General features: G+C 62.3%; 1 protein-coding gene across 7 annotated transcripts in view; it reads left to right on the forward strand.

The window, feature by feature from the left end:
* The window catches only part of DLGAP4 (DLG associated protein 4), a 156,863-nt gene that overhangs the window by 4,258 nt on the left and 125,648 nt on the right, over window positions 1-26,957 (forward strand). For 6 of the 7 annotated variants that reach the window (XM_071455472.1, XM_071455468.1, XM_071455471.1 and 3 more), the window contains exon 2: window positions 26,735-26,921. The exons of the other annotated variant lie outside the window; for it this stretch is intronic. The gene's annotated coding sequence lies outside the window, so the exon portion shown is untranslated. The remainder of the gene's footprint in view (window positions 1-26,734; window positions 26,922-26,957) is intronic. 7 annotated transcript variants of the gene reach the window in all.

Here is a 26,957-nt window from a genome sequence, read left to right on the forward strand (position 1 = left end):
TGAGGAGGGGCTGCGGGGGGCCGGGGGCGCCGGGAGCGGGGCGGGAGCGCGGGGCGGGGATGGACGGTGCGGGGCCAGGGCACGGACGGTGCGGGGAACGGCTCGGCCGGTGCGGGATGGAGAGATGGACGGTGCGGGGTGAAGGTCTGAGAGGTGCGGGAAGGAGCCGGCCGGTGCGGGAAGGGGCCGGCCGGTGCGGCAGGGATGGCCGGACCGTGCGGGAGGGATGGCGGGACGGAGCGGGGTGTGTGGCCGGACAGAGCGGGGTGTGTGGCCGGCCGGAGCGGGGTGTGTGGCCGGACGGTGCGGCAGGGATGGCCGGACAGAGCGGGGTGTGTGGCCGGACGGTGCGGGAAGGGGCTGGCTGGTGCACGGCTGGGCTGGCTGGTGCGGGAACGAGCAACAAAGAGTTAAGTGGCTGCGGAGCAACCGGGCTCAGAGCGTGTGTGAGTGTGTGTGTGAGTGTGAATGTGTGTGTCTGTGTGTCTGTGTGTGAGAGACATCCCGCACCCCGGGGGCGTGGCCCAGCCCACCCCACGCGTGTCCGTGCGGGGCAGAGGGCGGCCGGCTGCCGCTGCGGGCTGCGGCGTGGCGGGGCCGCGGCTGCGCAGGGGTGCGGGAGCCACGGCAGAGCCCGGCCCCGCCGCTGCCTCGCTGCTCCCCGCATCACCAATATCACAAATATGTGCGTGTGCGGGAGCCCCGGCCCGGAGCGTGTGCGGGGACCCGCTGCGGAGCCGTGCCGGCTGCGGGAGCCACGGCGCGGGGCCGGGGTTGAGCTGCGGGGCTGAGGGTGGCCCCGATTCCCGGTGCGTGCCCTCCGCAGCGAGCCGGGGCGGGGGAGCGGCCCCAGCCCGGCCGTGCGGGTGTGCGCGGCCCGCGCCTGCGTGTGCTCCCATCGGCGAGCGTGTGTTCCCCTTGGATATGTGTGTGCTCTGCTCTGGGTGTGTGTGCACCTCTTGGGTGTGCGTATGTTCCCCGTGGATGTGCGTGTATTCCCCTTGGATGTGCATGTGCTCCCCTAGGATATGTGTCTGCTTCCCTTGGATGTGCGTGTGTTCCTCTTGGATGTGCGTGTATTCCCCTAGGATATGTGTGTGCTTCCCTTGGATGTGCGTGTGTTCCCCTTGGATGTGCGTGTGTTCCCCTTGGGTGTGCACGTGTTCCCCTAGGATATGTGTGTGCTCCCCTTGGGTGTGTGTGTGTTCCCCTGGGGTTCGTGTGTCCCTCTGGGGGTGTGTGTCACACACACGCGTGTGCAGCGGTCGCTGGTGATGTCCCTGTGGGTGTGCAGGGCACAAGGCTGGAGGTGTGTGCCAGGGAACGCTCAGGGGTGATGGAGGCAGCAGGCACGTGTGGGGAGCTGTGTGAGCACACCTGTGCCCGGGCCCCAGCCTGGCTGCAGCCTTGGTGGTCTCTGGGCACCTGTCCCCATGTCACGAGTGGCCACTGGCACTGAGCATGGCCTTGGCCAGTGTTTGCCGTGCCTGGGATGTGCCCTGTCCTTCCCCTGGCGGGGATGGTTTGCAGTGTGTGGGCAGTGGCTGCGGGCAGAACTCCCTGACCTTCACCCTGTGCTCGACCCTCACCCTTCTCCCAGTGGATTTCCTGTGTAAAGGTGCTCCAGGCTGCCCAGAGCTGGTGGGGCTGTGGGCAGCAGTGGAGCCCATGGGGAATGGAGCTGGCTGGCAGCGAGTGGCAGCGCCTGGCAGGTCAGTGCCTGCTGTCCCTGTCCCCATGTGCCACCCCCGGTGCCACTCCAGCTGCACCAAGGGCCGGGATCAGTTCCAGGATTGTGGTTGGGTTGTTGCACTATCATTAGGCTTTTGGAGGGTCAGACAAATGTCCCCTCCCCGTGCCAATCCCCTGCAGGAGAGAGGTACCACATAACAAACTCTGCTCTGGGCCTTTGCTGTGACACACTCTGGAAGCTCAGGGCCAGGATGAGGCCCAGGCAGGAATGGGATTCAGAGCCTTGTTGCCATCATTTCCATTGGAGCTTGGCACCAGCATGCCTTTGAGGAGCAGAGCCCTGCTGACCTTCCTGACCCCATGCCTGGTGTGGGGCTGGCACCTGCAGTGCCAGGGGCAGCCGTGTCCGTGGGGCTGGCATTCCACAGGACCCGGGCAGCTTGGAGCATTTCCTGCAAAATGGACTCTCGGAGCCTCATGAATCCACCTCCACTGCTTCTCCTCCAAGGAAGCAGAGCACAGAGCCAGCCCAGGAGCTTCTCACAGGAAGCTGTCACCTGGTAGGAGCTGCCACTCCTGCTCTGGGACGCGGGGCTGCCGCCTGTGCTGGCAGGAAAATGGGGCTTTTCCAGCTGTGGGCTTGGCAGATGTGGCTCCGTGTCTGCAGCAGCCCGGCTCCCTCGCTCCTCTCCGTGTCCGTGACGCACGGTACGGTTGGAAGCATGGCTGTGAGTGGTGAGGAACAGAGCAGCTCCAGGGAAACGTGCCACTCTGCAGTAGGGGACTCCTGCACCTTCCCACACCCTCGTGCTGGGCCCAATTTCACCCTCGGAGCATCAACATCTGGTGAGCCAGAAAAAAATGTAAATCGAATAACCATCAGGAGTAATTGGAGACCCGTTTGGAAATTGGTTTGCTACCTGCATGCCTCCCAGGCAAGCTTTTCCCTGTTAACCATTGTGCATCTTTGCATGAAAAACGAGGCTTTATTTCCAGCCTGGGTAGCGGCAGCGCAGCAGGATCGGGATGAGCACGCTGTGTCCCCTCTAATCTGCCCACAATCAGCACCGAGCGCTGCTGCCACGCCGCAGAGATGGAGAGCCCTGGATCCAGATGGCAGCTGCCTCCCCGCATCCTCCCGGTGCCATCCGCAGCGCAGGGCACAGCGCAGGGCACAGCGCAGGGCAGCAGCCAGGACTGGCCCTGGCAGGGCTCTGGCCTCGACAGCCACCTGCGTCCCCCGTTTGCTGCCCAGCCCAGGCCAGGGCTGCCAGCCCCGGGCAGTGCTGGCTGCCAGGAGCTGGGCTGGCTCCCGTTTGCTCCTGGATGGGCTTCAAGGAGCTCATTCCGAGCTCGTGGGGTTTTTCTTGCCCTGTTTCCAGGGGGAATCCTGCCCAGGATCCACAGCTGGCTGTGCTTGGCCCAGCCATGCTGGGGTGGGCAGCCCCCAGCTGCAGCCCCCCTGCCCCTCTGTGCTGGGCACCCAGGGCAGGCTGAGCACTGCCCACCACCCACCAGGAGCCTGTTGGAGGCGGCCTCTGGTCACACTCGCTGAGGCAAAGGGGCTGCAGGAGATCTCAGGCTGTCACTGGGGGGCTCAGGGGCAGTAATTTTGGGCACTGAGGCTGCTTTGGTGTTCTCATTTCAGGGGTGTGTTTAGCTCTGTGCAGAATAAACAGAGGTGAAGGTTCTGCTCAGGTTTGTGAGGGAAGCCCTTGGCTCAGGGTTTGAGGTGCTGCAATCTGGGTCCCCTACAGCAGAGTTTTGCTGAAGCCACACTCCAGGGGGTGGCACCAAGCTCCTGCAGCCCGGGCTGGGCCTGTGCTGCTCTCCATGGCAGGTTTTGCAGATGTCTGTGTTCCTCACCTTGTAGCTGCCCACAGCTCTGCTCTGGGAGGTCCCTTGGGTCCATCTGTGGGCACAGACTGTGGCTACAGCAACCATGCAGCTCCCAGTGGACACTGCTGTGGGCTCTGTGTAACCTCTGGTTTGGGTGTGCAGGAGAAGGTCCTGAGCCTCTTCCTGCTGTAGAGATGTTGTAGAGAGAAGGTTCCCACCATGCTGAGCCCTCCTGTGCCAGCTCTGGCTCTGCTCAGGAAGGCTCCCATGTATGTCAGCCTTTCCTGTGCTTGTCTGGTAGCTCTGGACCATGGGCTGTCAGGAAAATTGTCTTTCTTGAGAGCTTTGCCTGGCTGCAGCTCTTGGCCAGGAAAGCAAAGCTACTGCAAGGAGGCACAGCACAACTTCCAGAGCTGTTGTGGAGATCTCGTGGCCAAGGGTTGGAACTAGATGATATTTAAGGTCCCTTCCAACCCAAACCAGTCCCTGATCCCACGGTTCTGTGGTCTTCTGTGGGTTTATGCCCTCTGGGGTTGAATGGGATGGAGGCAAAGAGACAGACAGCCCCAAACCCACGCTGTGCTGGCTGTGGGATGGTTTAGATATTCCTGGGCCTGGCTTCTGCAGTCCCTGGGATGTGTGGACCCTTCTGCACATCTCTTGATCGACTCCCACAGAGAAGGACCCCATTTCCTCGGGCCTCCAACAGCTGCCTTTGGGTTTGGTGTCCCCCGCATTCTCTCGTGCTGTCCATAGGGCTGCTGCTGAGGACTCAGAGCAGCTGAGCTCTCTGCAGGAGCTCTGAAGTGACACTTGTGCTGAGGAGGAGTTGTGAGGCCTGTGGTGAGCATCATGAGAGTCTCCTTACGTCAAGTATTTAATATCCCAGCCCCTGAGCTGTTTGTCTCGTGTGTCTCCACAGGACTGGGACCACCCACACCATTTTCCCTGGCAGGTGACAGACGGGTGACAGCACCAGGCTCCAGCCATTCCAGAGGGGGCTGGACAGCCTGCCTGGGGGTGGGGAGGCTTGGGTCCCCTCCCCACTGCTTCCCTCTCATCTGGGCTGAAGGGTTTTCTTCACCCAGTGTCTCAGGGCCTTGGTAGAGGAGCAGGTGCTGGAGGTGTCACTGATTCCTCATGTTGGTCCTGGGCTGGCCCAGCTGATGGCCAGGAGTCTACAGGGAGCAGCTTCCCTCCACTGGGAGAGCTGGGAAACGCCTGCAGCAAGTGTCCCTGGGGTGTTCAGGGCATCCCCTGGTGCCCTGAGGAGCCTCTGTTGGTGCCTGCTGTGGTGTGAGAGCCCCTCTGTGCCTGGGGTCCCCCTGGGGAGGCAGAGATGAGCTGGTTCTGTGTCAGACAGCAGCAGAGGGACCCTCAGGATGTGCTTTGGGAACCCCCTCATTCCCTTACCCCTGTGCTCCTCGGCTCACTCTGTGCCCCCAGGTCCTGCCCAGCTCTTGCCCTGTGCCCACTGCCCGCAGTCTGGGCTGGCACAGCCCTGCCATGCTGTCCCTGACCCTCAGGCTGAACCCTCCTGGGGTGGGCAGGACCGTCAGCACAGCAGCACCCCAGGGTATTTATAGATAATGGTATATTTATATAACATTATTTATATATTTATAGATAATGTTATTCCCTGCCAAACTCCCGGAAATGGCTCAGTGTGTGTCAGAGAGAGAGGATTCGAATGGCTCCGCTCTCACTGCGGGAGCGAAGGTGACGCTCCCTCGCTGCTCGCCTGACCGACTCATCCTCCCCATGCTGGAGGTGGGATGGTGGCTGGGTGGCTGCTCTGGGGCTGCAGCTGGGCCACGTTGGCTTGGGCAAGTCCTGGACACGGGCACCACAGCCAGGTGGGACAGGGACCTACTGCCTTGCACCAGGACCACCTCCCTCCTGGGCAGAGCTGCTGGGGCAGCCAGGGCTCGGGGCTGGGGTTAGGACTGACCCAGTTGGTGGACAAGGCCCTTTGTCCAGTGATTTTCTTGTTCTGAACAGTTTGAGGCAATTTTCTGAACAATCAGAAAGGGATGGTTTGGCATTTTCTAAATATCCCACCCTCCTTCAGTCTCAGCTGGGCACTGCTGCTGGTTTGGGCAGAGCTCAAGGCCCAGTGACAGTGTTAGATGTTTCAGCTGGCTGGAGAACGGAGGAGCAGTTCTCAGCTGTCCCCTCACAGCCACTGGAACCATTCCCTGCCTGCCCTGCCTGTTGTGGGGAAAACCTCTGGGATGGGAACACGGATTTCATGGCAAGCCAAGGTTGGGGTTGTGCTTTCCAAGCAGGATATATGGGAGGGACATGGACAGCCAGACCTTCACAGCACAGAGGTGTGTCCTGCCCTGCTCAGCATGGAGTGACACTCCCTGAGGGAGAGGTGCTCATGGAAGGGATGATGCTCCCAGAAGTTGCATGCCCTCCATGATGAGAGAAGGGATGGGCAGGGATGGGGCATCCAAGCTCCCCATGAGCTCCTCGGTCCTTTCCTGGCCCTGGGCAGGCTCAGGAGTCCTGTCCCCAGCCTGGACTGGGGCTGTGAGCAGGGGACAGCAGCCCCCCTGCCCCCAGAGGAGCGGTGGAGGCCCGGCTGGGCTCAGAGCCCCCCGTGTCACCTGGGGACAGGAGGCTGCTGCACTCTGGGGCTCCCCAGCTTCGGGGCCCCAAGGAATGGAGCGAGGCCTCAGAGCTGCAGGAGCCTCTGCCCATGTGCCCCGGTCACCCTCATGTCTCCCAGGCTCTGCTTGGAGCTGTGGCCTGGGATAACCTGCCCCTCCTGTGGCACTGCTCCTGGGGCTGCTGCCCAGCCAGGGCCGGTGCCCGGGGGTCGGTAGCTCCCTGCAGCCGCCGGCCGTGCTTTGCCCACAGGCACAGCAGCCAGGCCCTGCAGAGGCAGCTCGGAACGGGGTCCGCCTGATGTGGAGAAAAACCCCCTTCCCACACAGCCCAGCCTGTCCTCCCCTCCCCTGCCCTCCCGTGCTGCTGTGAGGAGCTGCCGCTCCCTGCCGGGGCTGCTGCCCTGCGGGCTGGGCACTCCTGAGCTCCAGAGGGTGCCGAGGCTGTCCCTGGGCGCACAGGTCCCCTTTCCCTCCCGCCCTGGGGGCGAGGCCGCTCCGATGGGCCTGACGCAGCGGGGCCGAGCTCCTGCCCACACGGCACGGGTCCCACCCCGGCTGCCGGCCCTCCGCCCTTCCAGCCCGGCACTGCCCCGCCACTGCCCCGGCACTGCTTCCTCTCCTGGGTGGCTGCTGAGCCGAGATCAGTGCTGAGGCTCTCCTCCTCCTCCTCCTTCTCCTCCTCCTCCTCCTTGCTGCACTGTCCCTCAGGACGGACCGTTCAGCCTGCTCCTCCTCCTCCTTTTCCACTTCATTAGTGAGTCTCTCTGCACTAAGAAGTCGTGATAGCTGCCGGGGGAGCTGGCAGGGCTGTGGAGAGCAGCGGGGAGGCCACCAGCCCCGCTGCCGGGCTTTGGGATGCCGGCACTGGGGTTGGGATGCTGTGGGGCCGCCGGGGTGCTGGCTGAGCCCTGGCACAGCTCAGCAGGGCTGGGGGAAGAGGGAGGGGACAGTCGGGGCTCTTTTGCCCACATGCAGTGGCAGGAGGCAGAGAAAGCAGCTTGGGGCAGCTCCAGCTTCTCTGCCGTGGTTCTGTCCCATTTCTGCCATCCGTGGTGCTCCTCCTTTGGGGCTGCCATGGGCAAGGGGTAGCCACTGATGCTCCCACGGAGGCCTGGGCATCTCACAGGAGATTTGCACTGGCCCTGGTGGCCTTCAGGTCCCAAGGGCTGCACGTGGCAGAGCGCAGGGTCCTGGGCAGCCCCAGCCCGCACCCAGCGCCCGTGCCCAGCACGTGCCCGCTGCCAGCAGCAGTGTGACACCTACACGTGGTGCCTCACCAAAGAAACTGGACTTTGCAAACACGTTCTGTGGGCATTGCTTTAATTTCCCAGTGTCTCAACACTCTCCCAAAGCTGAGAAGCTGAGATGGTTTCTCCTCTGCGGAGAGGGAGGCTCCTGTTGTCGCACTCTCACATACGCACGCATCACACACTCACAGGGACTCTGATTCCTCTCCCTTCCCACTTTCCTCCTCCAAATGACTTCAAACACTTTATGAAAATGTTATTTTCTCCCAAACTGTTGCCTTTCTGCCTTGCTCTCCTGAGAAGCCTGTTGGCTTTCCCTGGGCTCCCAGTGTACAGGGGTAGGGATGTCCCTGCAGAAGAGGGAAGTTACTGGGGGGCTGAGCAGTGCTGAGGGGGCTGAGCTGTGCTGGGGGGACTGAGCTGTGCTGGGAGGCTGAGCTGTGCTGGGGGGGAACACCAAACCTTCCTATACTTCTAGTGGGGCTCATCTTATCCTTCCAAGTCGCTCTGATTGAATCACTAAATCCCAGAATGGGATTGAAAGGGTTGAAAGGACCTCACAGACCATCCAACCCCATCTGCCTGCCATGGGCAGGGACATCTTCCAGTAGATCAGGTTCCTCCAAGCCCTGCCCATCCTGATCTTGGACAATTTTAGGGATCAATGGACAGCCACAGCTGCTCTGGGCACCCTGTGTCAGGGCCTCCCCACCCTCACAGGGAAGATTTTTTTCCAAAAATCCAATGCAATAGAGCAAAGCCCTCCTGCAGGGCAGTGCAGTGAGGACACAGCTCAGAGGTGCTCTCCACGCTGCTGTGGGGATCCTGTTCTCCAGGAGCACGTGGGCAGATGGGGCCAGCCCCGTGGCAGCCCGAATTGTCCAGGCAGGCCCTGTTCCCATGTCCATGCCAGGACCTGTTCCCATGTCCATGGCAATACCTGTTCCTGTGCCCATGGCAGGCCCTGTTCCCATGTCCATGGCAGGCCCTGTTCCCGTGCCCATGGCAGGCCCTGTTCCCGTGCCCATGGCAGGACCATTCCCGTGCCCATGGCAGGCCCTGTTCCCGTGCCCATGGCAGGCCCTGTTCCCGTGCCCATGGCAGGACCTGTTCCCATGTCCATGGCAGGACCATTCCCATGCCCATGGCAGGCCCTGTTCCCCTGTCCATGGCAGGCCCTGTTCCCGTGCCCATGGCAGGCCCTGTTCCCGTGCCCATGGCAGGGCCTGTTCCCCTGCCCATAGCAGGCCCTGTTCCCATGTCCATGGCAGGGCCATTTCCATGTCCATGGCAGGACCATTCCCGTGCCCATGGCAGGGCCATTCCCGTGTCCGTAGCAGGGCCATTCCCGTGCCCATGGCAGGGCCATTCCCGTGTCCATGGCAGGCCCTGTTCCCGTGCCCATGGCAGGCCCTGTTCCCGTGCCCATGGCAGGGCCATTCCCGTGCCCATGGCAGGGCCATTCCCGTGTCCATGGCAGGGCCATTCCCGTGCCCATGGCAGGGCCATTCCCGTGTCCATGGCAGGCCCTGTTCCCGTGCCCATGGCAGGGCCATTCCCGTGCCCATGGCAGGGCCATTCCCGTGTCCATGGCAGGCCCTGTTCCCGTGCCCATGGCAGGGCCATTCCCGTGCCCATGGCAGGCCCTGTTCCCGTGTCCATGGCAGGGCCATTCCTGTGCCCATGGCAGGGCCATTCCCGTGCCCATGGCAGGGCCATTCCCATGCCCATGGCAGGCCCTGTTCCCGTGCCCATGGCAGGCCCTGTTCCCGTGCCCATGGCAGGCCCTGTTCCCATGTCCATGGCAGGACCATTCCCGTACCCATGGCAGGCCCTGTTCCCGTGCCCATGGCAGTACCATTCCCATGCCCATGGCAGGCCCTGTTCCCATGTCCGTGGCAGGACCATTCCCGTACCCATGGCAGGCCCTGTTCCCGTGCCCATGGCAGGCCCTGCTGTCAGAGCAGCCCTGGGCACGCCAGGCCTGGGCAGGCTGGAGCTGGAGTGAACCCTCTGCTGCTGGTGGCAGGGGCTGACTCATGGCGCTCTCCAGTCACAAGCAGATGGATGATTTGATCACCTAGCAACCAAAATAAGTCTTGGATTAAACCATCATCCCCCTGGGTGGCAGGGGCCAGGCAGCCCCCAGCCGCTCCCCAGCCCTTGGGCTTCCCTGAGAGGGGCTCAGGGCTGTCCAGTTTGCAAAGTGGGGAGCAGGACCGTGCCTGCCACCCACACCCCAGCAGCAGGGGCTCAGCGGGGCTCAGCTGGGTGCAGGGAGGGAGGGGTCCCCCAGGAGCAGCTCCCAGGGAGGTCCAAGGGGCATCTCCAAGCATGCACAGAGGGACCAGGTCTCTGGCACCCCTTGGACAGGCTGCTGGCAGTGGGGAGCACCGAGAGATCCTCTGTCAGGAGAGAGAGGCTTGTGCCAGGACCTCCAGAGTGAAGTTTCTGGGAGACTGAACACAGAGGACTTCGGATGGGATCCACTGACCCCTTGTCACCCCCTCCACCAGCAACTCTGAGCATCCTTGGCTCCAGGCTGGTCCCTTGCCTGCTGTTGTCCGAGCCAGAGAATGATCCCAGCATAGCGTGTTCATTGCAGTTGTTCCATCAGGGGCAGGAGGGGTTTGCTCCTGACAGAGCCCTGCTGCTGCCTGAGGTGCCATTTACCTCCTGATGGCTCCAGCCACCTCCAGAGGATCTTGGCATAGGGCTGCTATCCATGCCCCATCCCTGGCAGTGCCCAAGGCCAGGCTGGATGGGGCTTGGAGCAACCTGGGACAGTGGAAGGTGTCCCTGCCATGGCAGGGGGTGGCACTGGATGGGCTTTAAGGTCCCTTCCAACCCAAACCATTCTGGGATTCTGTGATCCTACCACAGCCCTGAGGGGGATGGGCTCTCCTGGGGCATGGGCTGAGCTGAGCTGGAAAGCGAGTGCTGGGCTGGGAGAGGGGCAGGAGGAGGTGTGAGGGCACTGTCAGGTTTGGAGTGCCCATGGCACCCATTTGGAGCCAGGGCAGTCCCTGTGCTGCAGAGCCCTTCGTGGCTCCAGCAGCAGTGCCTGTGGCAGGTGGGGCAGTGGGGACACAAACTGCAGTGTCCTGTGGGAGGTGGGGACACAAACTGCAGTGTCCTGTGGGAGCTGGGGCAGTGGGGACACAAACTGCAGTGTCCTGTGGGAGGGCACGGCTGGGCTGGCTCCTGTGCCCATGGCACCGCTCTGGTGTTTGCACCTTGTGGCACTGTGGGATCACTCACAGCCTGTGGGGAGCCCAGTGTGAGCCAGGCCAGGCTGTCCCGGGTGCGGAGCTGTGCCAGGGCTGGTGCCAGCGCGGCGCTGCCGGCCCAGAGGAGGGCTCAGGAAATAGGGCAGCCCAGTGGCAGCTGCTCTTTGTGGGACACACTGATATAATTAGATGGGACGCCCTGTTCCGTGCCCGCAGCCCTACTTTGGTGGCACTGCTGGTCCCAGGGAAGGTGAGCCACTTCCAGCGGGAGCGCTGACTGCTGGGCTCCTCCCTCACTCTCCTGCCTGGGGGCCACATGTCCTCTCCTTGCTGGGCTTTGGTGGCTTTGGGAGACCCTGTGACCTGCAGGAAAGGGTCAGGGAGGGGGTGGTGGGAGCTGGGTCAGCCCCTCATCCCCCCTGGGCTCATCCCACCTCCCTGACAGGATTGAAAGGGTTGAAAGGACCTCACAGACCACCCAGCCCCATCTGCCTGCCCTGGGCAGGGACACCTTCCAGCAGATCAGGCTCCTCCAAGCCCTGGCCATCCTGATCTTGGGCACTTCCAGGGATCCAGGGGCAGCCACAGCTGCTCTGGGCATGCTGTGCCAGGGCCTCAGCACCCTCACAGGGAAGAATTTTTTCCAAAAATCCAATGCAAGAAAGCAAAGCCCTCCTGCAGGGCAGGGCAGTGAGGACACAGCTCAGAGGTGCTCCAAATCCAGTGCCTGCCACAGCTGCAGGACATGGGACTGGTCTTGGAGCCAAAGTCCCACAGGCAAACCAGGGGTTGGAGGGGTCACTCTGAGTCAGGCTTTAACCTCAATACACCCCAAACTGCATCTGCTCTGCCTCTGGAGAGCCCTGAACACCCATCCTGGTCTTCAGAAGTGCCCATGCCTGAGGCACCCAGTGTGGCTGAGCATCTCTGCTCCAGAGCATCCCACACACCCAGGCTGGACCCTCCAGAACGGCTCATCCCCATGAGGATGAGTTTCAGCTACTAGGGAAATACCAGCTGGAGCTGTCATGGTAGGTTGAGGTGGATATAAGGGCAAGGTTCTTCCCCAGAGGGTGCTGGCACTGCCCAGGCTCCCCAGGGAATGGGCACGGCCCCAAGGCTGCCAGAGCTCCAGGAGGGGTTGGGCAGCGCTGCCAGGGATGCCCAGGGTGGGGTTGCTGGAGTGTCTGTGCAGGGCCAGGGGCTGGGCTTATGATCCTCGTGGGTCCCTTCCCACTCAGGATATTCCATGGTTGTGTAGGAACTCCTGCTTTGTGTGTCATCAGATCAAACTCAGCCATTTTTGCCCCTGCCAGGAAGGCAGGAATGTGTTTGGCATCCCCATTCCTCCAGCCACCTCCACAGGGATGGGCTCAGACCAAGCCAGGATCCCTTTGCCAGGTTCCATTGTGGTCTAGGGTGGGTCTGTGGGTGCTCCAGGAGATCCCATGGCCCGTGGCAGGAGCAGCCAAGGCTCTGTGGACAGAGGCAAATGTCAGAGCAAGCCAAGAGGAATTTTATTTCCACAAGCATCTGTTTACACTGAGCTATTGGTTTCCACTGGGGCTGGGAAGCTGCTGTGACCTTCGTGTCTCGGAGGGGTATGAGGGGACATTCCCTGTGCCTTGGGCTCAGGGCTGCTCTGGCAGGGAGAGGGGCAGCAGGGAGAGGGGCAGCTGCTTTGACATCTGCCCCTGTGGGCAGGGAGTCACTCCCTGAGGGCTGCCTGGGCTGGGGGCACATGGGGACATTCTCCATGAGGAGAAGTCACAGCACATGGTGGCCTTTGGGGAGTTTGGTGGCAGGAGGAGCCCTGGGCGCTGGCCCTGAGCAGTGCCCGGAGCTCTGGGGTGCATGTGGGGCTGTCCTGCCTCAGTGCTGGCACAGGGGGGGCCCTGTAGCAGCCTGTGGTGAGGCCCCAGGGTAGGAGGGTGTTGGGAACCTCCCAGGTTTTCCTGAGACCCACCAGGCTGTGACAGAGCTGTGGGAACAGTGCCAGAGGAGCAGGGGAGGCAGCAGGGTGGGTGCTGCTGGGGGCTCCCATGGCACAGGTACTTCCTGCCCTGGCAGTGCTGCCAGAGGCTGGGGCAGGCTGGAGGGAGAGGCAATTCTGGTTGGAAAGACAGAATGGTGGAGAGCAAAGCACCAGTGTGGCTGGAGAGGACTCAGCTCTGCCCTGGACCCAGCTCAGGCACCCCTCAAAGGGGTCTCAGTGGGGGCTTTGGGGGCAGGGAGAGCCCCAGGCCATCCCTCACCCAGAGATCTCTCACCCAGGGATCCCTCATCCAGGGATCCTTCATCCAGGGATCCCTCACCCAGGGATCTCTCATCCAGGGATCCCTCATCCAGGGATCCTTCACCCAGGGATCCTTCATCCAGGGATCTCTCACCCAGGGATCTCTCACCCAGGGATCCTTCACCCCGGGATCCCTCACCCAGGGATCTCTCATCCAGGGATCCTTCATCCAGGGATCCCTCACCCAGGGATCTCTCATCCAGAGATCCCTCACCCAGGGATCTCTCACCCAGAGATCCCTCACCCAGGGATCCCTCACCCAGGGATCTCTCATCCAGGGATCCCTCACCCAGAGATCCCTCATCCAGGGATCCCTCATCCAGAGATCCCTCACCCAGAGATCCCTCACCCAGGAATCTCTCACCCAGGGATCTCTCATCCAGGGATCTCTCACCCAGAGATCTCTCACCCAGGGATCTCTCATCCAGGGATCTCTCACCCAGAGATCTCTCATCCAGGGATCTCTCACCCAGAGATCTCTCATCCAGGGATCCCTCATCCAGGGATCCTTCATCCAGAGATCCCTCACCCAGGGATCTCTCATCCAGGGATCCCTCATCCAGGGATCCTTCATCCAGAGATCCCTCACCCAGAGATCTCTCACCCAGAGATCCCTCACCCAGAGATCCCTCACCCAGGGATCTCTCATCCAGGGATCCCTCACCCAGGGATCTCTCATCCAGGGATCCCTCATCCAGGGATCCTTCATCCAGAGATCCCTCACCCAGAGATCCCTCACCCAGGGATCTCTCATCCAGAGATCCCTCACCCAGGGATCTCTCATCCAGGGATCTCTCACCCAGGGATCTCTCATCCAGGGATCCCTCACCCAGGGATCCCTCACCCAGGGATCCCTCACCCAGGGATCTCTCATCCAGGGATCTCTCACCCAGAGATCCCTCACCCAGGGATCCCTCACCCAGGGATCTCTCATCCAGGGATCCCTCATCCAGGGATCTCTCATCCAGGGATCCCTCATCCAGGGATTCTTCACCCAGGGATCCCTCACCCAGGGATCCCTCACCCAGGGATCCCTCACCCAGGGATCTCTCATCCAGGGATCTCTCACCCAGAGATCTCTCATCCAGAGATCCCTCACCCAGGGATCTCTCACCCAGGGATCCCTCATCCAGGCCATCCCTCATCCAGAGATCTCTCATCTAGGGATCCTTCATCCAGGGATCCTTCACCCAGTGATCTCTCACACAGGGATCTCTCACCCAGGCCATCCCTCACTCAGGGATCCCTCACCCAGGCTGTGACAGGAGCCCTCAGAGCCCCTGCCTGCCTCTCCTGGAGGAAATCTGTCCTGTCCCTAGGCATGTTTGAGCCTCCAGTGCCATTCCTGCTCCTGCCTGGCTCTGCAGGCAGGATGGGAAGGTTTCTGCTCAGCTGGAGGTTTTTGGGGAGGTGGCTCTGTGTGTGTCCTCCCCTTCAGGAAGGAAGGAGCAGCTCCCCAAGGGGCTGCTGGCACTGACAGCTGGGCTGGCATTGCTGGAAGGGCACAGGAATTCCACAGGATTCCCAAGGAGGAGGGAGGAACGAATCCAGACCTGTGTGTTTGAGGAGGTCATGCCAGGTTTAAATCCAGCTCCAACTCTCCTGTTTTCTCCAGTGCTGGGAAAGGTGAAACTGGAAAGGAGCCAGAGAATCAAACCCAGGGCACTCTGTCCAGGAGTAACAGGAGACTGGGAAAATGATCCTTGGCTGGCAAAGCAGGCAGGGACCTGCTGGGGGCTGGAGGCAGCCCCAGCACAGCTCCTGCTGTGAGAGCCTGGCTGGCACCATGGGCTGGGATGGGAGCAGGGGGCACAGGGAGAGCCCAGGGCCAGGGGGCTGTGCTGGGCAGGGGCTTCTCACCACCCCCTGAGCACCTCCTTCTGCCAGCACCATCTCCTCCCCAGCTGAGAAAAGACAGTATGTGTTTTTTCACTGAAATTCACTGTTTTTCTAACTTTTATCATAATGGGAACATAGGATCTCACTTTTCCTGGAAGGCCATGGATCTCCACATGTAACTGGCACAGTGGAGGGGCTGCAGTCTGCCCAGGGATGTTCTTCTTCCAGCTGCTTTGCTGGGAAATAGGTGGCTGCAAAAACCATGCTCAAATGCTGTAAAAATGTGGCTGCAGGTCCTGTTCTCTCTCAACTCATATGTTTATGGGCTTAAAGAGCTTTTAAAGGTAGATTAACTTCATTAAAATGGAAAGCATCCATTAATGGCACTGTAACTCCTCTGGTGATGGCTGGGCCAGGCTTTGTGCTGAAGCTTTCCCTCTCTGGGTGCCTGTGCCTGCACCTGAGGCTTCCCCCCTCCCTCTGCCTTCCAATGGCTTTGCAATCCTGTGCTGGGTGATGCTGTGCCAGGGCTGTGCCAGGGCTGGCCCAGTGCCCAGGGGCAGCAGGCTGGGAGAACCCAAGGGGTCCCAGTGGGCTGGAGGGCAGGGGGATCCCTGCCCTGGTGCCCTGGGGATGTGGTTTGTGCTGCTGGCTCTGGACTCTGTCCTGTGGGAGCTGAGCCTCCTGTGCCCAGCCCTGGGGTGGCTTTGGAAGGGCTCTGATGCTGGGGGATGGATGAGTTTTGGGAAGGCCAAGGCTGTAGAGCTGTTCCTGAGATGTTCCTGAGCCCCCCGAGCTCCTGCCTGACCCAGAGTAGGTCTCTCACCAAGGAGAGAGGAGCCTGGTCCTGTAGGAGCTACAGGGGACACAGGGGCCCTGCCAGGGACAGCAAGGGCTCTCCTGGCTGGGGCAGTGTCCCATGGCTGGGCACTGCCTGAAGGAGGGGTCCAGAGCAGCCCCCACACACCTGGCATCACCCAAACCCCACAGGCAGCTGCCCCCGTGCCAGCAGGCGGGCACAGGGCTGGGGGCTCCTCTCAGAGCCGTGGCCATGCCTGGCACCATGACCCAGGGCTCTCAGGGAGCCCAGCCCAGCACAGAGCTTTGCTCCTGGAGTGGTGCCCAGGCAGAGCCAGCCTCTGTCACACAGCAGGCCAGGGTGCCAGGGAGCTGCGGGGCTTGTGCTGCTGCCCAGCCTCGGGAAGGAGGCTCTGTGTGCCCCCACGGCCGCTGGGGTGGCTCCAGCCCGGTGGCAGCAGCAGCGGCAGATCCGATTTGCCTGCCCTGCCTTCGCCGGCCCCACTAAGCAGGGTTTAATTTTGTTAAATAAATACAGAGTAATGGCAGCGGGGCTGGGAGCCAAATGACCTGGGGACATCCTTGGGAGCCGGGGGGGCTCTGCAGCGGGGCAGGAGCAGCTCTGGGAGCGGGGATGGGGCCGGGCAGAGCTGCTGGCAGCAGGGCTGCCCCTGGGGGTGGTCCCGGGGCGCTGCCGGGCTCGCTGCTGGAGCAGATGTGGCCGCTCACCGTGCGGTGCTCGCGGCCACGCTGCCTTCCCAGCCATTGCTAAATGGCTGCTAAACAGCACTGTCAGAGGCACACTCATCCTCCCGTCCTAATTAGTGGATCAGACAGTAATTTGTAATCCGTTTGGATAGGAGGATCGGAGTGTCTCGCCCTGGAGCCTGGGCAGGACGTGGGGGTGGCAGCATGGAGCAGAGCAGGGATGAGGGCTGTGCCCAGGGTCCTCCTGGTGCCTGCAGGAATTGCTCTGCCCTCTCAGGCTCCACGAGCCTTCTGCTTTCTTTGGAGTTTTGGCATTTTCATTTCTCTTTGTGGTACCCAGCACGGCATCCCCAGCAGCAGGGTCACCTCCTGCTGTCCCCGCAGTGGTGGCAGTGGCAGGGCACTGTACCTGGTCACCAGGGCCCTTTGCAGCACCAGCTGGGCATGGCCACACCGGGGCTGGGATGGGCTGGGGCCAGGGTAACCCCCCAGGGCAAAGCCATCCCGGCAAGGCTCTGCTTTCAGGTGTGCACGTGTTTGTGTTCTCAGTGCCGAGGATACAATGAGAGCTGGAGCAGAGGCATGGAAAAAAGCCAAAAGGTTGAAAAACAAGAAGTGAAAGAAGAGGGATTGAGGGTGTGAGGTGAGCAGACAAGGCAGAGAGCAGCAGCAGCCCTGAGTGGGATGGGCAGGGAGAGGCTGAGCTGGGCTGGCCAGAGCAGCGTGTGGAGCAGGAGTTTGGTGTGAGGCCACAGCTGACCCGTGTCAGAGCCTCTGGGTGGGCCTGGGACAGAGCTCAGGAGCAAGGCAGGGCTGAGGAGGGATCTGGGCTCAGGGCTGCAGATGGAGCTGGGCTCAGGGCTGGGCATGGAGCAGCACTCCCAGGGCCGGGCATGGAGCTCCCAGGGCTGAGGATGGAGCTGGGCTCAGGGCTGAGGATGGAGCAGCACTCCCAGGGCTGGGCATGGAGCTCCCAGGGCTGAGGATGGAGCTGGGCTCAGGGCTGAGGATGGAGCAGCACTCCCAGGGCTGAGGATGGAGCTGGGCTCAGGCTGAGGATGGAGCAGCACTCCCAGGGCTGAGGATGGAGCTGGGCTCAGGGCTGAGGATGGAGCAGCACTCCCAGGGCTGGGCATGGAGCAGCACTCCCAGGGCTGGGCATGGAGCAGCACTCCCAGGGCTCCCAGCAGCTCCCCTGCACTGCAGGAGCAGTGGACAGAACAGTGGCCAAGGCGAGGAGTGGGGCTGAGCCTGGGGAAGGGGACAGGCAGTGGTGACAGGGTGGCCTCGGGTGCTGGGCTCACAGATAGCTCTGGGTTCCTGGGCAGGGGTGACAGGCAGGGTCAGGCTGTGACAGAGCCGGGGCAGCAGCAGTGGGACAGGGTCACAGTGCCCTCGCCAGGGTGGCACCGAGCAGCTCCGTGCCGGCCGTGTCTTCAGCGCCAGTGAGCTGGGGAAAAGCACAAGTGTCCTGCATGCAGTGACCTTAGAAACGCCGCGGGCCAGGAGCAGCCGGGCAGCGCAGGGGAGCGGGGCGGGCACGGGCAGGGTGTCAGCCCTGGGGACACGGCCTTGGGGACAGCCACCCGCGGGCAGGCGGGGCACAGAGCCGTCCCGAGGGGCAGTGCAGAGATGCCGGGGAAGGCAGGAGCTCAGGCAGTGACTCCGAGGAGCTGCCCTCTCCTGCTGCATTTCCCTGCCTTCAGCAGTGTGGTAATGGCAGCAGTGACTCACCGCGCTTTACTCACCGCTAATGACGAGCGGGGCTCCGCTGACTCCGGCTTAGCCAAACCCAGCCTCTCTCCCACATTGCCATTAGCAGGGCAGGGCCGTCCGGGGCGTTCCGAGAGGGCAGCTGAGAGACAACATCGTCCTGGCCGTGCTCCCCCCAGTCCCAGACCCCCGGAGCTCCCCCGATGCTGAGGATCTGCTCCAGAGCCAGAGGAGGAGAAAGGGGAAAGGAGATAGGAGAAGGGAGAAAGGAAGTGATTTTGTGGGGAGGCTGCAGTCACTGGAGGCTTCAGGAGCCACATGCTCCAGTTTTGGAGCTTGTTCTGGTAACCCAGCCAGCTGCACCCCAGGACAGGGGATAGTGAGAGCCCCCAGCTCCTGGAGGAGCAGCAGGAGGTGTCTGTGGGATGGAGGGGCAGCATGGCCAGAGCAGGGAGTGAGGAGCCTCAGGAGCTGCTCTCACTGCAGTCCGTGCTCTACAGAAAGTTGTGGGTCAGGAGAGGAGAGCTCCTTTGGGGCTGAACTGGAAGATGAGCCTCAAGCCAGGCCTGGCTGGGAGTGGCTTGCATGGGACAAAGCAGAGGAATGGGGTCACCGTGTGGAGCAGGTCCACCATGGAACAAGGTCAATATCCAGAGCAGGGTCATCATGGAGCAGGACTCTGTCCAAGGAGCAGGGTCACCACAGGGAGCAGGGTCACAGTGTCACATCACCCCAGAGCAGGGTCACAGTGTGGGACAGGGTCACAGTGTGGAATGGGGTCACTGTATGGGACAGGGTCACTGTGTGGGACAGGATCACTGTGTGGGACAGGGTCACCCTGTGGGACAGGGTCACTGTGTGGGACACCACCGGGACCTGCTGTTCACTGCCTGCTGGTGGCAGAAGGTCCCAGCCTGACCCCCGTGCTTGGGTGAGTGTCCCACACACCCCACACACCCCCCAGCCCCTCCTGCACTGCCAGGGCTGTGAGTCACGGAGCCGGGATGAGCAAGAGCCTGAGGCAGTCACACGGAGCCTCATCACTGCCGTAGGCTTGCCTGCCAGCCTGCCACACTTGTCACGCTCCCTGGGGACGAGTTGGTGGCCCCAAGCATCACTGGCAGCTTTAGGCAAAGCAGGGACTGGCCCAGCACAGGTCCTGCCTTCCCTCCTGGCACTCTGGGTGCAGTGGCGATGGTGGCACCAGCAGTGGCGATGGTGACACCAGCAGTGGCGATGGTGACACCAGCAGTGGCGATGGTGGCAGCAGCAGTGGCGATGGTGGCACCAGCAGTGGCACTGGGTTGGATGGGCCGGGGTTGGTGGGGTCAGCCCCTGCTCCTCCATGTGCTGGCAGCACACACAGCTCTGGCTCCTGCAGAGGGGCTGGGGGTGGAAGGGTCAGGGATGTGCTGGGCTGGTTGTGGAGCCATTGCAGGAGCAGGATGTGAGGATGGAAAGGAAACGGTGCTGGGCTCTGAGAGGAGGGGAGGGAAGGACAGGAGCTCTGCCTGCTTTCCTGGTGCTGCTTCCTGCAGGGCTGGGGGGCTGGAGGGGCTCCTCACCCAGCTGGGCTGCTCTGTCCATCCTCCAGGGTCACAGGGTGCCCTGTCTGCAGCGGGGTGTGACCCTGCTGGCACCCAGGGGAGACCCGGGGCTGTGGGAACAGAATTCTGTGTGTGCCCATCAATCTTTGGGTGCTGGATACATCCAAAGCCTTCCTAGGATGGCTCCTGCCTGTGCTCATCCCAAGCTCTGAGGGATTGGAGGGGGCAGCACTTGGTCCCCGGGGCTGGGGAGGTTTCCTGGGGCCGGGGGCTGGAGCCAGGGCTGCTCCCAGGCTGGCAGGGCAGGGCAGGGGCTCATCCTCCATCCTACCCAGGAATGTGTTGGCTCACTTGGATCAGAGAAACCCCTCCTCAGGCAGAGGGAGCAGTGGAAGGTTCTGGGAGCCCCACAGGCACTGGAGCAGGGCTGGAGAGGGATGTGGCCTGTGGGGGTGCCAGGCTCATCAGGACAGCCCTGGCACCTGCCCTGCCAGCGGGTGGGGGCTTCCTGCAAATCCACCCTCACACTGCCTTGGCCCAAACCTGGGCTGGAGCTGCTTGGGTTGCTGTAAGGGGGCACTTGGCAGCTGCCCCACCCCCTGCCCAGGCTGCATGGTGGCACTTTTGGGCAGAGACCTGCCAGGGCTGCCCCCAGGGTGCAGTAGGGTGGGGGTCAGTGGGACCCTGTACATCCTTGGCTCAGCCACTTGGGAAGCCCAGCCTGTGTGCTGGACAGCAAGAATTCATGTGAAGATGTGGGTTTGCCCCTTTTCTCCCTGAATTAGCAGATGTGGGGCAGAGCTGGCTGTTGGTGTTTGTCACACAGGCACACAGGGCTGTCTGTACATTAGCCTGACATCACAGGGCTGTGTGACGTGTCTCTGGTGGCACAGGCAGGAGGGAACACTGGCTTTGGGAGAGAGGAGGGTGTTATCCAAGGCTTACTGACAGCTCCTGGAAAGGAGAATGAGGAATGAGGATGGAGAGCACAGAGCTGGAGCAACAGTGAGGGGCTAGAGAAGCAAATTTTCCCCTGGTCTTTTCCCTCTATTGCAGCAGGGCAGGAGTGAGCCCCTCACAGCAGGGACTTGGTTGTTTTAAGGCAAAGGGATGTGCAGATGTGAAAGGTGGAGGGAGATGGGGGTTGTTTGGGGAGGAGACTGAAGGAAACCCCCACACACAAACACAGCTGTGCCACGGTGGCTCGAGGTGAAAGCAGCAGCCAGGCAGGAGGAGCTGCTGAGCTCCTGGGAGTGGGGACACACCCAGTGTGTCACCTGTGTGTCACTGCCCGAGCCCCGGGGGAGTCCAGCACCTCCACACCGAGGTGTTTGGAGGGGGCATTTCCCCAGGTGCCACAGGAGCCTGTGCAGCTGCTGAGCCTTTGGCAGCCAGGTCAGGACAGGAAGGTGTGAAACACCTGGCCAGGCACTGCCCTGGCCCTGCCCCAGCTCCTAAGGATGGGCAGCACCCAGGACCTCATTCCCTGGAGTCCCTCAGCATGTCCAGCCCCCAGCACTGCCTGTCCTGCCCTCCCTCCCAGCAGGGCAGGGGCCAAGGTGCCAGAGGTGTCCCCACGATGCCCAGCTCCTTCCCACACGTGTCCCATCACTGCCCATGACCTCAGCTGGCCCCTGTCCCTCCCTGGGGCCAGCCAGCCCTGCCTCCAGCCCCAGGCTGTGCCTGGCAGCCGTGTGCCAGCTGACAGCTCCCTCCCATCCTGGGGAGCTCGGGGCTGTTCTGTCAGATGTCCCCAGAGGCTGCCATCCCAGAGAGCTTCTGTGTCTGCCTCCTCTCTGCTCCACCTCTCCCCATGCCAGGGAAGACAGGATGTGACAGTGGCAGCGATGCCACCCCCAGGTGGCTCCCTAAAGGACCCCAGACCCAGCCCTTGCTCCTCCCGAAGCTCTCTACACTGAGCCCCCTCTCCATGGCACAGCTGGCAGGGGATGCAGCCAGACCTGGCTCAGGGCAGCGCTGCCACAAAACCGGGGCAGGAAACTGTGGGAGAAAGATCTCCAAACCTGAAAGTGGGAATTTCTGCAGGGAGGGAGGGAGGCAGTGCTGGGGGTCCTGGGGGAGGTGACAGTGACCCCCAGCACAGGAGGGAGCCACAGGTCAGTGCCCCCGAGCAGGGAGAGCAGAGCTGCCAGCAGGGCTGGAAGGGCTCCTGGGGCTGGGAAGGCTCCTGGGGCTGGAAGTGTTCCTGGGGCTGGAAGTGTTCCTGGGGCTGGGAGGGCTGCTGGGGCTGGAAGGGCTGCTGGGGCTGGGAGGGCTCCTGGGGCTGGAAGTGCTCCTGGGGCTGGAAGGGCTCCTGGGGCTGGAAGGGCTCTGGGGCTGGAAGGGCTCCTGGGCTGGGAGGGCTCTGGGGCTGGAAGTGTTCCTGGGGCTGGAAGGGCTCTGGGGCTGGAAGGGCTCCTGGGCTGGGAGGACTCCTGGGGCTGGAAGAGCTCCTGGGGCTGGAAGGGCTCCTGGGGCTGGAAGGGCTCTGGGGCTGGAAGGGCTCCTGGGCTGGGAGGGCTCTGGGGCTGGAAGGGCTCCTGGGCTGGGAGGACTCCTGGGGCTGGAAGAGCTCCTGGGGCTGGAAGTGTTCCTGGGCTGGGAGGACTCCTGGGGCTGGAAGGGCTCCTGGGCTGGGAGGGCTCCTCGTCCCCCCTGCTGGAGGATCCTTGTCTGCCTTGGGGGAAGCCCGGGAGGCAGAGAGGCTCCTGCTGTCCTCTGAGCAGCCGAGGTCGTTTCTGGAGCGGGTGCAGATGGCAGCTGCCACATGGCCCATGCCCGCAGGAGCGGGGGTAATTAGCTGGAAAGACGGTCAGGCAGCAGGGAAATGGGAAATGGGAAAGGGGAAATGGGAAAGGGGAAACGGGAAATGGGAAATGGGAAACGGGCAAGGAGAGGAGGAAACAGCAGAGCCGTGCCTGGACCGGTGGCTCTCTGCTCCAGGGATGCCTCTCCGTGCCCAGGCCTTCCCCCCGGGCTGTGGGGAGGTGTGGGCATGGCTGAGGTGTAGCTGGGGGCTGGCACTGGGTGCCCACAGCACCCCGTGTGTCCCCACAGCACCGCGCATGTCCCACAGCCTGTGTGTCCCCCACACCCTGCCTGTGTCCCCACACCCTGCCCATGTCCCCACACCCTGCCCATGTCCCCACACCCTGCCTGGCCTCCCTGGCCAGGTGAGTTTGTTCCAGCTCGGTGCCCTCAGTGCTGGAGAGAGGAAGAGACGATCTGAACTGACTGGGAACAGGGAACAGCCACACTGAGGGAGCAGTGGCAGTGTCCCATGGCAGTGGCAGTGTCCCTGGGCAGTGGCAGTGTCCCTCAGCAATGGCAGTGTCCCTGGGCAGTAGCAGTGTCCCAGGGCAGTGGCAGTGTCCCATGGCAGTGGCAGTGTCCCTCAGTGATGGCAGTGTCCCTTGGCAGTGGCAGTGTCCCATGGCAGTGGCAGTGTCCCTTGGCAGTAGCAGTGTCCCAGAGCAGTGGCAGTGTCCCTGGGCAGTGGCAGTGTCCCTGAGCAGTGGCAGTGTCCCTCAGCAATGGCAGTGTCCCAGGGCAGTGGCAGTGTCCCATGGCAGTCTCAGTTGTCCCTGGGCAGTAGCAGTGTCCCCGGGCAGTGGCAGTGTCCCAGGGCAGTGGCAGTGTCCCTTGGCAGTGGCAGAAGTGGCAGAGCTGCTCCCTGGCATGGTGCCACCTCTGCCCTGGCTGTGCCCGGTGGTTCCTGCCTTGCTGCTCCTCCAGCTCTGCAGTTGTCCTGCCCTGGGGGCTGGAGCTGCCCGGGGTGTGCAGGGCTGGCTGTGCCCTGCCCCTCTCCTGGTTACATTTCTGTTGGGTTCAAGGGGAACCTGGTCCAGGGTGCTCCACTGCCCTGGGGCTGGAGCAGGGGCTGTATCTGCCCTGGAGGGTGACTCAGACCCCAGGGCAGTGTCCCCAGGCTGGGCACACCTGGTGCTCTGTGCTGGCTGGGATCTCTTTGGCACAGCCTTGCCCCTCCATGCCCCATGATGTCCAGCTGCAGGCAGAGGTGGGGCTCACTGGCCATGCTGGGGAAGGGCTTGGTGCTGATGCCGTGCACTGCTGGGACCTGCAGCGTGTGGGGATAATCACAGTGTGTGGGGACAGCCTCATGCCACTGTCCCCAGAGTGCCCACTGGGATCAGTCTGCTTGTGGTTATCAGTCTGGGAAACCTCCTGGAGAATGCTTTGGGGTCTCCTGGGGCGTCCAGGGCACTGGAGCAAACCAAGGAAACCAAGTGGGACAGTGAACTGCTGGGACCTGCTGAGTGTCAGAGCTGGCAGGGAATGGTTTGGGAGGCTCTGCTTGCTGTCCAGGGATGGGGAACAGGAATTGCAGCCTCTTGGAGATGCCTGAAAGAAAATGCAGCAGAGTGTGGGGAGATGGGCCCTGGGCTGTGCTGGGAGGGTGTGGAGGTGTCCTGGTGGTGGCCTCATCCTGGCAGAGAGGGTGGCACAGCACTCTGTGCCTTGTGATGGGCTCCAGTGACAGCTGTGGTGAGGCTGCAGGGGCAGGGTCACAGAGGGGATGTTGGGGTGCTGGGGCTGTGATGTCCTGCTCTGACACATCTGACCCTGCTCAGGTGGGCTCACCTTGGCTCCTCTGCTCTCCCCCAGCAGGGATGGGACCCATCCCAGGGCTCTGCCTGGAGGAGCAGCCCCTGCTTTGGATGGGGCTGGGTCTGCTCAGCCCCTCCTGCAGACCAAGCAATTGGGAGTTCTTCTGTCTTACAAATTCAATTTACTTTTCTCTGACCCGAATGTCTTTCCTACCTTGCCAAGGAAGCATCTGATCAGCAGCAATTAGCAAAGCAAGCTGCAGAGCCTCAGGGAACACTTGGCAGATGTTTGGGAGCTCTGCGGGGGCAGGGGCAGGCCCTGGCAGGGCAGGGGAAGAGGCATCTCTGGGGAGGCAGCACTGGCACCTGGGCACCTCTCCACAGGCACAGCCTCTGCAGCCAGGGCAGGGGATGAGCCTGGGAAGGGTCCAGAAGCAGCTGAGAGAGCTGGGAAAGAGGCTCAGCCTGGGGAAAAGGAGGCTCAGGGGGCACCTTCTGGCTCTACACAGCTCCTGACAGGAGGGGACAGCTGGGGGGGTCGGGCTCTGCTCCAGGGAACAGGGACAGGAGGAGATGAAATGGCCTCCAGTTGCACCAGGGGAGGTTTAGATTGGATAATATGGAAAATTTCTTCATGGGAAGGATGCTCAGGCACTGGCACAGCTGCCCAGGGCAGTGGTGGAGTCACCATCCCTGGGAAGTGTTCAAAAAAGGTGTGGCTGTGGCACCTGGGGCCATGGGTTAGTGGTGGCCTTGGCAGTGCTGGGTTAAGGGCTGGATTCAATGACCTTAGAGGGATTTTCCAACCTTTATTTATCCGTGATTCCAAGCCCCCATGGCTGCCCAGGTTTCTGCCATGGTTTGATCTCAGCTCACCTTGCCTTGCTGCTGCTCACCAGAGCATCCAGGGAGAAGCTGGACTCAGGCACTGCCTTCCCATCCATCATCAGTGATGCTCTTTTCATTTACTTTTTGGGCTTCACCTTTTTAATCCAGCTGTCTCCTGCCTTACAAATGTTCTTCCCTCAATTACTTACACCAGGCTGCAGGGCTGGTTCCATCCATCTGTGCCTGAGCTGGCAGAGCACAGGAGGGGCCACCCCAGCCACTGTCCCCTCCTCCCCAGCCCCCACTGGTGCCCAGCTGTCTTGCCCCTGGCAGGGGAGGCCTCCCCTGAGCTCTCAGCACTGAGCCCATCCCGGGGGGCTCCTGCAGGGGCTGGGAGCAGGCAGCTCCCCTCCTCCTTCCCGGGGATGCAGGGGGAGCTTTCCCCTTCCCTGTGCCCCAGTGCTGCTGTGGGGATTCTCTCTACATGCACACGAGGAAGGTGCCTGCCTCTCCCAAAGAGCGAGCTGGAGAGCAGGCAGCTTCTTCCTGCCCTGTGGAGCAGCTCCTGTCCCATCCATCCCCGGGCACGGGCTGGGCTGGAGGTCACCAGGAGAGGATGGCTCTGGGGGAGGAGCAGAGCCCTGCCATGAGCGCTGTGCCTCCCAGCCCACGCTCCAGGGAGGGACTTCCAGAGAGGGGATCCCGTGGCTGCTTGGGCTGAGGTGCACTCGAGGCTGGTCCCCTCGTGGAAGGAGGGGCTGGAGGACACATCCCACCTGCCCCGAGCTGTCCCACTGAGCACAGTGCTGTCCATCCCACTTGGCATTCCAGCTCCTGCCGTTTGCAGCAGTGCTCTGAGTGCTGTGCCCTGTCCTGCAGCCATGCAGAGCTGCTCAGGTGTGGCAGGGCCCTCCCAGTGCCAGGGCATGGCACAGCCATCTCTCCCTCTGCCAAATCCCAGACAAGGGACCAGCCCCACCATTCCTGCACCAAGACTGCTTCATCCCCTCCTAATGCTCTTATCTTGAAGGCTCCTCTCAGATTAAAGGCCCAGCAGCCAGTTCCCTCCCTGGATTTATTGCAATGCAGTTTTCTTCCCCTAATCTGATCCGGGTGTAAGCTGCTCTTTGGGAAGTGCACGGGGAGGACAGATGTGCCTGTCCCTGCTGCAGCAGCCAGGCTGGCAGAGGGCAGTGGGGAGGTGCCCTGCCCTTCTTGGTGCCATCTCTGACTCTTCTCAAGCCTTGAACCCCATTGCTCCTCAAACTGCTGAGAGCAGCTCTGTGGAGCCCCAGGTTGGTTTGGGCTCCTCACAACCAGAGTCCAGAGAAGGGAATGGGGCTGAGGAAGGGGCTGGAGCACCAGGAGCAGCTGAGGGAGCTGGGAAGGGGCTCAGCCTGGAGAAAAGGAGGCTCGGGGGGGGCCCTTCTGGCTCTGCACAGCTCCTGACAGGAGGGGACAACCAGGTGGGGTTTGGGCTGTGCTCCCAGGGAACAGGGACAGGATGAGAGGAAATGGCCTCAAGCTGTGCCAGGGGACGTTTAGTTTGGGTATTTAGGAAAATTTCTTCATGGGAAGGGTGCTCAGGCACTGGCACAGAGCTGCCCAGGGCAGTGGTGGAGTCACTGTCCTCGGAAGTGCTCAAAAGGCGAGTGGCACCTGGGGACAGGGGTGAACATGGTGGCAGTGCTGGCTGGATTTAGTGATCCAGCAGGTCCTTCCCACCTTAACAGCTCTGTGCTCTGAGGCAGGGCAGAGCCTGGGGTGCACCCACAGCTCCCTGGGCTCACGTGTGCATTGTCCCTCCTCAGCCCGAGCTGCCACCACCCACAGCCGGCACATGGGCCACCAGCGTCCCCCCGCCCGCCGCGGATGACGGCAGCGTCCTGCAGCAGCTGTGCCACCCAGGAGAGCTGTGCCACCCAGGAGAGCTGTGCCACCTGCAGCAGCTGTGCCACCTGCAGCAGCTGTGCCACCCAGGAGAGCCACGCCCAGCCCGTGAGTGCTCGGGGCAGGATTTGGGGACACGGGGTG

This window comes from Agelaius tricolor, unplaced genomic scaffold (genome assembly GCF_023055355.1).
Source record: "Agelaius tricolor isolate 1412-34295 unplaced genomic scaffold, bAgeTri1.0.p SCAF_49, whole genome shotgun sequence".
Taxonomy (NCBI): Eukaryota; Metazoa; Chordata; class Aves; order Passeriformes; family Icteridae; genus Agelaius; species Agelaius tricolor.